Source organism: Primulina eburnea, chromosome 8 (assembly GCF_022965805.1).
Source record: "Primulina eburnea isolate SZY01 chromosome 8, ASM2296580v1, whole genome shotgun sequence".
Lineage (NCBI taxonomy): Eukaryota > Viridiplantae > Streptophyta > Magnoliopsida > Lamiales > Gesneriaceae > Primulina > Primulina eburnea.
In genome coordinates, this window is record NC_133108.1 from 30,891,555 (window position 1) to 30,904,095 (window position 12,541).

A 12,541-nucleotide genomic window follows, 5' to 3' on the forward strand; every position below is an offset into this window, starting at 1 on the left:
GAGGATTTTCCAATCCAACAATAGTTTTAATATAATATTTAATAGTGTATTGTAAAATGATGATTGTGTTGGAAACTAGATTCTGGAGTTTGAAAAAACATGAATCAATCGATTAACAAAATATGAATCAACTGATACACGCAAGCAAATTCGGCAACTGAACTTATCAACTGAAATCAGCTGATACAATGATACAGAGTAAACTGATCAGTTGGAACTGATCAGTTAAAACATTCAGCCGAATGCCTTAAAGTCTCTCAACTGAAGATGTCTCGGGAAAGAACAAAGAAGACATAACAGATTAAAAGAGCGCCGCACAACAACCAAGACTACTTAAAACAACGCATTCCGGACAAAGCAATTAAGACGCCGAATTACAATAAATGAAGCAAACAATATCGAAGGAATAATCAAGTGGAAACCAACGGATACAAAGATTCAAATTTATCTCAAGATTACCGTTGGAAAAGAAGAGTATTAATATGGCAGAAGAAAAAGAAGAAGTAACGATACACTATCAAAAACCTGCTATTACTCTGTCAAAATCTCAGCTCACTCTTACTTGATTTATTCGTAGCAATCAAGGCTACAAGTTGAGCAAACTAGCACTCTGTAATATTTGTTAATTCAATAGTGATAAGATCAGTCACGCACAGAGATCATTTTTTAATACTAAGAGTTTCAGTTTAGGCAGTGGGTAAGTCCTAACTGAAGTGGGTCTGTACAAGTGTTGTATTGGATCAAAGTCTTTTAGTGGAAATCCTATCCTTGTGATAGAAGGGGTGACGTAGGAGTAATTGAATTCTCTGAACATCCAGAAACAATTCTTGTGTATTTTATTTCAGCTCTGTATTCTATCTGTTAGTCAATTACCTTCCGCAACTACCACAGTTTAACTGATTGATATTGACCAACAAGATTCCGAGAATCAGTTTGTCACCAAACTGAACTCAAAAATTCGAAAAGACCAATATTAATTGAGAGTTTTTATTCAACCCCCCCTTCTAAAAACTCTTTACACGTCAATCGATCCTATCAAGTGGTATCAGAGCAGTTGAATCTTGTTCTTGAATACTTCTGATCTATAAATCTGCTAGCATGACTTCATTCAATAAAATTCCTATGTTCTCAAGAGAAGATTTCAATGACTGGAAAATCAGAATGCAGGCTCACTTAGCTGCACAAGATGATGACATGTGGTATGTCATAACAGACTGACCCATGAAGATTCTAAAATAAAATACAGCAATTGCCATAACTGAAGAGGCACCACAGAGAATTCAAAAGCCCAGAGAAGAGTGGACAACTGAGGACAAAAGAAAAGCCAATATTGACAATGTGGCCAAAGATACTGTATACAAAACACTGGACAAAGCAACATTCACAAAATAAAGATGTGCAAAACAGTAAAAGAAATTTAGGAAAAGTTGATTCAGTTATATGAAGGAAATGACCAAACAAAAGAAAATAAACTCTCTGTTGCTGTATTGAAATTTGACAATATCAAAATGAAGGTTGGAGAATCAATGAATGAGTATGATGAAAGGGTGAGCAGTATTGTAAATGAATTAAATGCACTCGGAAAGTGTATACTAACAAAGAGGTTGCACTAAAAGTGATGAGAGGTCTTCCAAAGGAATGGGATGTCAAAACTATGGCTATGAGAAAAACTAAAGACTTGAACCAAATCGAACTTCATAAACTATTTGCTGATTTAAAGGCTTATGAATTTGAATTGCAGAGCAGAGAAGGAGAACAATTTACTCCTACAGCTACAACTGCTCTAGCAGCTGTAAGAACTGAATCAACTAGTTCAGTCGAAAAATCTGCTGATCAGTTAAGCAATGATGCTATGTCATTATTCATCAAAAAGTTTGGGAGGTTCATGAGAAAGAACCAAGGAAACTTTCAGAATCAATACTAGAGAAACAATTCCAAAGAAGAAATAAATGCTTGCTACAATTGTGGAAAAACAGGTCATTATATTGCTGACTGTCCTAAACCTAAAAAGGACAGTCAAGGATCAACTGACAGAAGAAAGAAATCATATGAGCATAAGAGAAGACCCAGAGATGATAAGAAAACCTACAGAAAGAAACATGAAGTTCTATTAGCTGAAGAGAACAAATCCAAATGGGCAGAAACTGATAGTGACGAATCAGAACCAGAAAGCTCATACAGCTCAAGTGATGAAGAGGAAGTCAAATGTCTAATGGCCAATGATACAGAAGCAGAATCTACAAGTCAACAGGTATTTGATTTTAGTTCAACTGATTTTATACGAGAAGAACTCATTTTAACATTGCATGAAATGGTAAATGAGTACCAAAAACTTGCATCATCATTTGAGGAAATAAAGTCAAAGCAAAATGATCCCATGGACAATAAAACCAAAACTGATGAATCAGTTGATGGGTTGAGTCTAAAAAGAGAAATTGCTGAGTTAAAAGCAGAGAGAAAGAAAGATCAGTCACTGATCCAGCAATTGATCCTTGAAAATTCAAAACAGACTGAACTCATTCAATCTTGGAATAAGTCGTCTACTGCACTGAATGAGATGCAGAACTCACAAAAATCAGTTTCTGATAAAACTGGTTTAGGGTTCAGTAATCAAGGAGAAACGTTTTCAAATGATACTCAACCAAAGCTGACAATGAACAAAGGGAAGTACATTCACTTTGTCAAATCAGCAGTGGTACATGAACAAATTGAGCCCAGTAAACTGATTGAACAACCTACTGAGAAGTTGAACAAGGCTAGAAGATATGGGATTGGCTATAGCCAAAAGCTTTCAACTGATTCACAAAGCGGGTCATCAAAAAGATTTCACAAAAACTATTCGAATGGCTATGTCAACTACTATAACTGCAAGCCAGTTCAGAAGAGATACATGTTGAATAATCAGTTGAATAAGACTAAAACACATACTGTATCATCTGTACACTACTCACCAAGCACACAAAAGCCGAGAAAAACCATTTGGAATACAGCTACTGGAAAGTCAGTTAGACTAATCCAAGTATGGGTTCCAAAGGGACTAATAAGTTTTGGACCCAAATAGATATGGGTACCAAATCATATTATGTGTGTGCTTGTAGGTAACAGGTACAGATAAAAATTCAATATGGTATTTGGACAGCAGTTGCTCACGACATATGACAGGAGATGCAAGTATGCTATCTCAACTGACCAAATATAGTGGTCCAAACATCAGTTTCGGAGATAATTCCAAAGGTAAAACCGTGGGTAAGGGTAAGCTTATCCTTGGTAACTTTACTATTAAAGATGTTTTATTAGTAGAGAATCTGAAGTATAACTTGATTAGCATCAGTCAGTTATGCGACAATGGATTCTCGGTACAATTTGATAAAAACTCATGCTCAGTTAAAACATCAACTGATGAAATCATACTATTTGGCAAACGATGTGGAAACACATATAAAGTCAGTTGGAATGAACAGCCTCATGCACTAGTCTACTTTATTGCTTCAAAATCATCTCAAAACTGGTTGTGGCATAAAAGGTTATCATTTAAACTTTAAATCCATTGCCTATCTGAGTAAACATGAACTTGTAACTGGTTTTACCAAAATAAATTTTTCAAAAGAAAAACTTTGCTCAGCATGTCAGTATGGAAAACAAGTACGATCTTCTTTAAAAAACAAGGGCTGTAAATCTTCATCCCGACGCTTAGAACTATTGCACATGGATCTCTTCGGTCCAATACCAGTCATGAGCTTAGGGGGAATGAAATACACCTTGTGGTCGTAGATGATTTTTCAAGATTTACTTGGGTTATCTTTCTCAAATCCAAAGACCATACGGCTGCACAACTGATTAAACTCTTTAAAAGACTTTTAAATGGAAAATCAGTTGGGATTGATCGAATCAGATCTGATCGAGGAACTGAATTCATCAATCAAACACTTTCAAGCTTTCTAGAAAATGCTGGAATCAAGCATGAGCTCTCAGCAGCAAGAACTCCTCAGCAAAACGGTGTAGCTGAGAGAAGAAATCGAACCCTTAAAGAATCTGCTAGAACAATGCTTGCTGATTCTGGTATTTCTCAAAAATTTTGGGCAGAGGCAGTAAACACTGCATGTTATACTCAGAACAGATCAATGATTAATAAGAATCATTTGAAAACACCATATGAGATCTGGCATGGAAAAAAAAGTATAATAACTTATTTCAAAATATTCGGCTATAGATGTTTTATTCATGATAATGATAAAAATTACTTAAAAGCATTCGATGCCAAATCTGCAGAAGGAATATTCCTTGGATATTCATCAGTTAGTATAGCTTATAGAATCTTTAATAAGAAAACTTTAAATGTTGAAGAATCTGCGCGTGTTGATTTTGATGAAACTGTACTAACTGATAAGCCAACTGATCAAGTTGAGCTAGCTGATCGATTTACAGTTATCAATTTGGAAGATGATGACAAAGATGAAAGTCATAATAATCAAAACATCTTTCAAACACCAGAACCAGAGATATTAGATCAATTAAATGAGCAGGAAGTCAATGCTAACAATCAGTTATTAAAGCAAACTGATAACATTCAAATACCAGCGGACGAGGCATCAACTGAAGCTGAAAACTGCATTCAGTTACCAACTGAAGAAGTTGCTGATGCAACAAATGCAGAGTACAGATGGAGAAAATCACATCCACCACAACTGATCACTACACTTTCCGAAATGGCAAACCAGATCCCAGCCCATATTTTGAATGTGATGGTCATCGATTTTAACTCGGTTCTATCGATTCAAGAAGCAGACGTTAAGAATGTATTTCTAAAGCTTGAGTCGGCAGGTCTTAAGATGTTCTTAGGACAATCTTCTCAGAAGATATACCTCAAGGAGGTCAATGAATTCTATCGGAAGGGATTTATCACTGCTAATGACACTATCTCTATGACTATCAATGATCAGTTGCTACTCCTTTCTGAAGAAGCTTTCGGAGAAATCTTCTCTTTGCCAACTGATGGTTATGTCAGCTTTTCTGAAGCAAAAACTCAGGACATTGAAGAAATACAGTCTCGATTATCTGCTGATGGACGGAAAATCAAGGTTTCCGATCCAAAGAAGGAACTGAAACCAGAAATTCAGTTGTTAGCTGATATCGTGGCAAAGGGAATATTAGCAAAAGCCGGTTCTTATGCTGCTCTTACACTCGAAAAATTCCAGGTAATGACCATAATCATGGGTGAAAATAAAGCAAATCGGAGATATATTCTTTTTAACATCTTGAAGAATATGCTCAAGTCATCCAAATAGTCATGTGGCTTTGCCATCCAAATCAGTTATCTGTTAAAACTGAAGGGTTTGGTAGCTGAAAATGCTGAAACATCATCAAAATTCAAGGTCTTTACTGCCAAAAACACCTTGCCATCAAAAACCAAACTAGAGGTTGAGCCATCACCAGTCAAGAAGGCCAAAACAACAAAAAGGAAACTGATTCTCAGTGAATCAGATTCAGAGAAAACTCCTTCCCCTAAGCTTGTCAAGAGACCAAGGACTCAAAGAACCAAACCAATAACAACAGTGGAAGTCATTCCACCTGAGAAAATTATTCAATCAGCTGCTCAACAGCCCATTCAGGCTATCCCTGTGCAAGTAGTCTCACCTGATGATTCAGTTACCAAAGCAAAGACACCAGCTAAGGTAAGAGCTCCCTTGACTCTTGTAAATCGCCCTACCATCTTGCCTAGAGCCAGATCTAAAGGTGTAATATTAAGGGAACAAGTGCACTCCACACATTCTGGAATGGATCTTCCTCACAATCTTCCTCACATTCTCTCAACTGACAAAGGAAAAGGCAAGCTGGTTCAAGAACCCCAGCCATCCAATGTCATTCAAACACACATTGACCTAGTTTGGGAAAAGGTCAATGCATTTGCCACATCACAATTAAAATCTTTTGATTGTTGGAAAAGCTTCAGAACAGAAATCTTTGCCAAAGAACTGAAGCATAGATCTCAACTGAAAAAGTTCATCAAGCTAGAAGCGATTGTGATGAAAGTAGTCAAAGCTGCTACAATTCCACAGGCATTAGAAAGGCAGAAATTTTTCCTTGATCAGATTCGCGTCAAGAAGCTAACAAGAATGGTAGCAAAGCTGAAGTCCAACTACAATCCCACAAGTCCAACTGCATACAATGATAGAGCTGTGTTCACTCAACTAGACACAGATCTTAGTAGTCTGCAGAGTGAAATCAGATTTTGGGAAGAAGATCAGGAACTAGTTCTTCATGATAAACCCCCCAACTCAAATACTGAAAAAGATTTATCCTCCTCTCCACAAAAGAACCATCTCCACAACAGGCAACTGAAAAGCCAGTTCAGGGAATACCTCAATCCTCTCAGACACAACATCAGCTATATTCTGAAGCAGAACTATCCTTGGCAAACATTGATGAAATCATTCAAGCTGTTACCTTGGAAGCTCAACTAGAGGAAATACAGTATGACTCAGTTACCCATTCAGCTGAACAACCAGAGCAAGACATTAAGATATCATCTGAAGCACCAGCTGAGTCACTTATTGCTGAAAAATTTATATCTGCTCAAACTGAATATCAAACTTAAGTGCCAAACCAAACTTCAGAAAAAGAAATAACTGAATCGGAAAAAGCTCAAACTGAAGCACCAGTTCAGCCAGAAAGCTCTGCTGAACAAGATATTCAAAGTGATGAACAAGCAAAACCCTCAGAACAAGAAACTACTGAACATGTAGAAGGTCAGTTGCTCACTGAATCAAAGGAGCAAGAACAAAGTTCAGTTAATTCTCCACAGGAGGCCCCTATGTATGAACCATCCATCTCCATCATTCAGCCAGACAGTCCATTTCTGGATCAAAACCAACGTTCATCATCTCAAATTCAAGAAAACATTCCAGCTCAGCCTATGGCTGGAACAATGGAAACTAATCAAGCATTAGTTCTTTTTGGACAAACATCGAAGCATTCAGAAACGCCCAGTCAGCGACCTCCAATTCAATCCACAGAAATGGATGTTGTTCTTTAAGAAATCCAGAACATACAGTACAATATGCAGCAGATGCTCGCTGAAATCAAGAAAATTCAATTAGAACAACTGTCTCATACTGTCAAATTAGATTCTTCGACTGAATTTGACTCGGAAAAACTAAACGCTCTTCAAGCCAACATGGACTCTCTTAGCAGAACTGTGCATGAAATGAAGAAGGGGCTAGTTAACTCACTCTTTACAACTCAGGATGTAATCAGTCAGAGAGTTGAGCGACTGGAAACCTCTGTTTCAAATCAAATAGAATTTCTACAGACCTCCCTCACAACTGTTGCCACAAGTATCTCATCAGATGTAAAACTTCTTTCCATTGACGTTCGAAAGTTATCAGACAAAATGGAGTTGTTTGACAAAAAGGGGGAAGAACAGCAGCTGAAGAAGAATTAATCAGATTATTATAATCAACTGATATTATATTCTCAGATTTTATGTTATCTACAAGGAATCCAGTTATTTTATGATTCAGTTGCGTAATCTATTATCTACAAAGAGCTCAGTTATTCGATCTTAAATCACTTGGTTTTGTCAAACACCATAAAGGGGGAAATTGTTGGAAACTAGATTCTGGAGTTTGACAAAACATGAATCAATCGATTAACAAAATATGAATCAACTGATACGCGCAAGCAAATTCGGCAACTGAACTTATCAACTGAAATCAGCTGATACAATGATACAGAGTAAACTGATCAGTTGGAACCGATCAGTTAAAACATTCAGCCGAATGCCTTAAAGTCTCTCAACTGAAGATGTCTCGAGAAAAAACAAAGAAGACATAACAGATTACAAGAGCACCGCACAACAACCAAGACTACTTAAAACAACGTATTCCGGACAAAGCAATTAAGACGCCGAATTACAATAAATGAAGCAAACAATTTCGAAGGAATAATCAAGTGGAAACCAACGGATACAAAGATTCAAATTTATCTCAAGATTACCGTTGGAAAAGAAGAGTATTAATATGGCAGAAGAAAAAGAAGAAGTAACGATACACTATCAAAAACTTGCTATTACTCTGTCAAAATCTCAGCTCACTCTTACTTGATTTATTCGTAGCAATCAAGGCTACAAGTTGAGCAAACTAGCACTCTGTAATATTTGTTAATTTAATAGTGCTAAGATCAGTCACGCACAGAGATCATTTTGTAATACTAAGAGTTTCAGTTTAGGCAGTGGGTAAGTCCTAACTGAAGTGGGTCTGTAGAAGTGTTGTATTGGATCAAAGTCTTTTAGTGGAAATCCTATCCTTGTGATAGAAGGGGTGATGTAGGAGTAATTGAATTATCCGAACATCCAGAAACAATCCTTGTGTATTTTATTTCAGTTCTGTATTCTATTTGTCAGTCAGTTACCTTCCGCAACTACCTCAGTTTAACTGATTGATATTGACCAACAAGATTCCGAGAATCAGTTTGTCACCAAACTGAACTCAAAAATTCGAAAAGACCAATATTAATTGAGAGTGTTTATTCAACCCCCCCTTCTAAACACTCTTGACACGTCAATCGATCCTATCAGATTGAGAGTCATGCCTAATTTTCTAGGTGTATATTAGGATATTTTATATGTTGTTTTTTAATTATTTGATAATTTATTAATGGGTCTATTTTATAGTCTCGTTCTCATCTCTTAAATTTTTATCTCAATTTACCATGTAAATTAAATGTAAATATTAGATTTAGTGGGACATTAGTATTTGAAAATGATGGGCCCAGATCCTTAAAAGTTTTGTAGATCGAAGAAATGTAAAATATTATAAGCTTATGTAATACTGCATTTGATTCCCAAAATTTATCTAGGTTTTAGACATGAATCTATATATGGCTTGTAAAGGCCCGTATTTCGTATTCATAATTTTGCGGAATTATTAAAATTTTTCTAAATAAATAAATAAGTTGCCCAATTTATAAAATAAACATGTAAATAATTTTAACTTTAAAATAACAGCGGAAGCCAACATTGTATTTCAAACAACAATTCAAAAATAAACCAACATGTTAAAATCGAGTTTGAATGATAAAAGGTGCATAAATTAAATCATGAGGTCCTCGGGTTTTCTATTGATGTCCCAAGATCGCTCACTGGTCTCCGCCCGCAGTCTCGACCTCGTCAATACCTACAACAATCAAGTCTAGTGAGTCTAAAGACTCAACATGTATATATCGTGAATAACATTTAAATATATCATAAAATCGCATGCAATGTAAAAATAAAGTATCGTAAAGCGTACGGTGAAAATCGTATCATGAATAATTATAACTACGTGCATATCTGATAATCATACGTAAAAGCTTTGCTCAATAGAGCTCTGTCATAACATATCATAATTTTTCTGGTAGAGATAGTGTTTCTAAGCAAGTGGCCCATAACATAACGTGAGCGCCTGATCAGACTAAACCCCAATATACTGGGCGGTAGAGATCAATCACAGCCCTTGGACTGGATGTCCGTACCCATACATAATCATAAACCGATCGTAAATCACCGGGTGGAGAGGTCCTCGGTTGCGCCTACCGACTTCCAAACCGATAAGCATAAGGCCACAAGACATATAGCATATATCTCAAAAACAAACATTTTATATTTTTATGCACGTAATATCATTATAACCTTATTTTTACCGGATGAGTTGAATCGTTCCCAGGCTTGCTGCGACCTAATTCTAATATGTGACACATGCAATAAATCTTAACTTGACAAAACTTAACAGTAGAACCAAAAAACGAGACTATTATGACCAACCACTTGATTTTTAATCATGGTATCGTACCAACCCGAACCAACATTAAACCGACATTTTACCATGATTAAAAATACCCCAAACATACTGAAAATTATGCACAAGGACTGTAAGACACGAAAATAGGTGAATGGATTCCAAAAACATAAAACACTCTTTCGAGAGTCATTTTGGCACCTTTCATCATAAATTCTCGTACGACCTCTAAACTCGACCAAATCACGAACGGTCAAAAACATGACTTTCCTAACTCATTGAGGTAGTGTCCAGTCCAAGGCCATGGGCTAAAAGCCAACCAAGAACTCAAACCACCTTCAAAACCGAAGCTCAAGTTGCTGTCAAAAACCAGAAATTTCAGCAGCAACTATGGTGTATGTTTTTGATCAATTTATGAAACTAATTACCATTGTGGCTTGTACCACCAACCAGAGACTCTTACCAACATCCTAAGGCATGACTTGGACCATGGCTAAGGGCTAAAATCCAACCACAACCCAAGCAACCACCTAGAACAAGAACAGCATACCAGCCGAGAGCACCCATTCTGTGCAGTGGGGTGTATTGCGTTGTTTTGTCATCTTAGATCGTTCCAGTGGTTATGTGACCCACCGTGGCTCCATTTAGACATGATGAAATGTTGTATGAACCATGGATACGGGCTACAAGCCAGCCACAGCCCATTCAATACCTCAAAACCGAACTCACTCACCCAAAGATCAAGATTTTGAAAACCGAAGAACACTTATCATGTTTCTGTAAAAATCTGGGGAATCCATGAAACCAGCTTTTAAAAAATGATTTGGTCACGTCCTAGACATGATAAGGAAGGGATCTAACCATGGCTATAGTCCCTAGGACAGTCAAAGTTCGAACACCCCTCAAACATCTCAAGGACAGAAAATCGTGAACCAATTCTGTAGCTTGTGTGAAACATTTGCTGTCATGCTTTTGTTTGAAAGGTTTGCACACAAACCAATGAACCAACAACTCCCTAATACACTCTAAAACATTCCTAGAAGTAGCCTTGAGTGCTTGGAATCAAGCAACTTCCTGTAAGCAACAAAGATCACCAAACCGTGATGTTGAAACCAAGAGAGCCGAAAATTTCTGTACAGCTTATTGCTTGGAAAGTTGCTGTCATTTTCGATTTATTGTTTGAATCATGCATATATAATGGTTTAAAAATATCTATAGGACTTGATCGAAGAGAAAAGGAACAACATATACATGCCTGGAATTTGTTTTGAAAAAAACAAATCAAAACGACAATACGACGCGACGGAGTCGGAGTCGGAGTTGAGGATTCTTTTCTTTCCTACTCTTCCTGCGGCTGTTTTCACGATTCCAGTTGCTATTCTTCTGATTTTTTTCGAAGGTGAGGGTGTAGGCTTGTTAGGCAATGAAAAGAGATGTTATAGGAGGTGTTAAATGAGTCATAACATGCATTTAGTTGAGAGTTACATGTGAGAATTTGATTGGTTTTGAATTGTTTCTCCTTCCTCTTGTTGCCGTTGTCTTGTTCTTATTTTTGCTGCATATTTTCGTTTATTTGCTAGCATGATGGATTAAAGAAGAATTAAGGTGTATTTTGTATTTGAATTTACTTATAATTAGTGCATTCAAATGGGGAGATGAACACACCATATAATACAATTAAAATTGACTTGAATGGGGAGTTACTAGTCACTTTAGAAATGGTTTAAGGTTTTGACCGAATTTTCTACTCATTTGCATGGTATATTCTTATTTAATCCTTGCATTTTAATTGTTTTAGATGTTAATCCTTCACTATATATTTTAATGCATTAACAATTTAGTTTAAAATCTTGCTTAGAATTTTGTATGGCATGTTTGACTTAAGTTTAAGTATTTAAATGTTATGTTTAATTTCTTAAATATATTAAGCCTAAATTGATTCCTCCTAAATTATTTACACATTTTAATTTAAGCTTTAATTAAATATTAACCTTAAGAACTTATTTAGTAACTTAGCTCTAATTAATTTAAATAAATCCTAAAATATTATATTTCTTTAAATTAAATTATTCTTTGCCTTAAATTAAATTTAGGAATATTTTCTTATTATTATTCTTATCTCTAATCTCCAAACTCCGGTCCGACTTCGTGTATTTATCCTAAAATGATAAAACTAAACTTCTACCTTTAAATGAAATAATCATGACTTAAAATTATTAAAATAAATCAAACACTTCATATTTATATAAAATATTCATTTTTAATTTAAAAAGTAGCAATTATGCGTGACTTATACGTAATCTGATTTTCGGGTTCTATATGGCTCATATAGATCAATTAGCTATTGGTTACCGGTCAAAATTTATTATTTATAATGTATATGATATATTTTAAATAACCATCATTAGTATAATTATTAATATAATAACAAAAGTTACAATCCGAAAAACATACAAACAAACATGGCAAAGACTTTAAAACAATGAAGAGACAAATTTTCAAAATTAAATCCCTCGTTCTGGAAAAGATTCAAAATTTAAATCAGTCTCCTTCAAAGGAAAATTAAAAGAAAGCTTAATATTTCATTTCCTTCCATTAACAGTGGCTGCATGAGCTACCCGCAGTCAGTGTCTGACTCATATTATTAGGGATGTCTGGACGATGGAAAGTTGTGACTTTTACTGACATAATAGATGTGAACTACGTGGAATCTCATTGCTTCGGCTCATATTATTGGAGGATCTTATGGTGATAGTCCACTAAAGTTC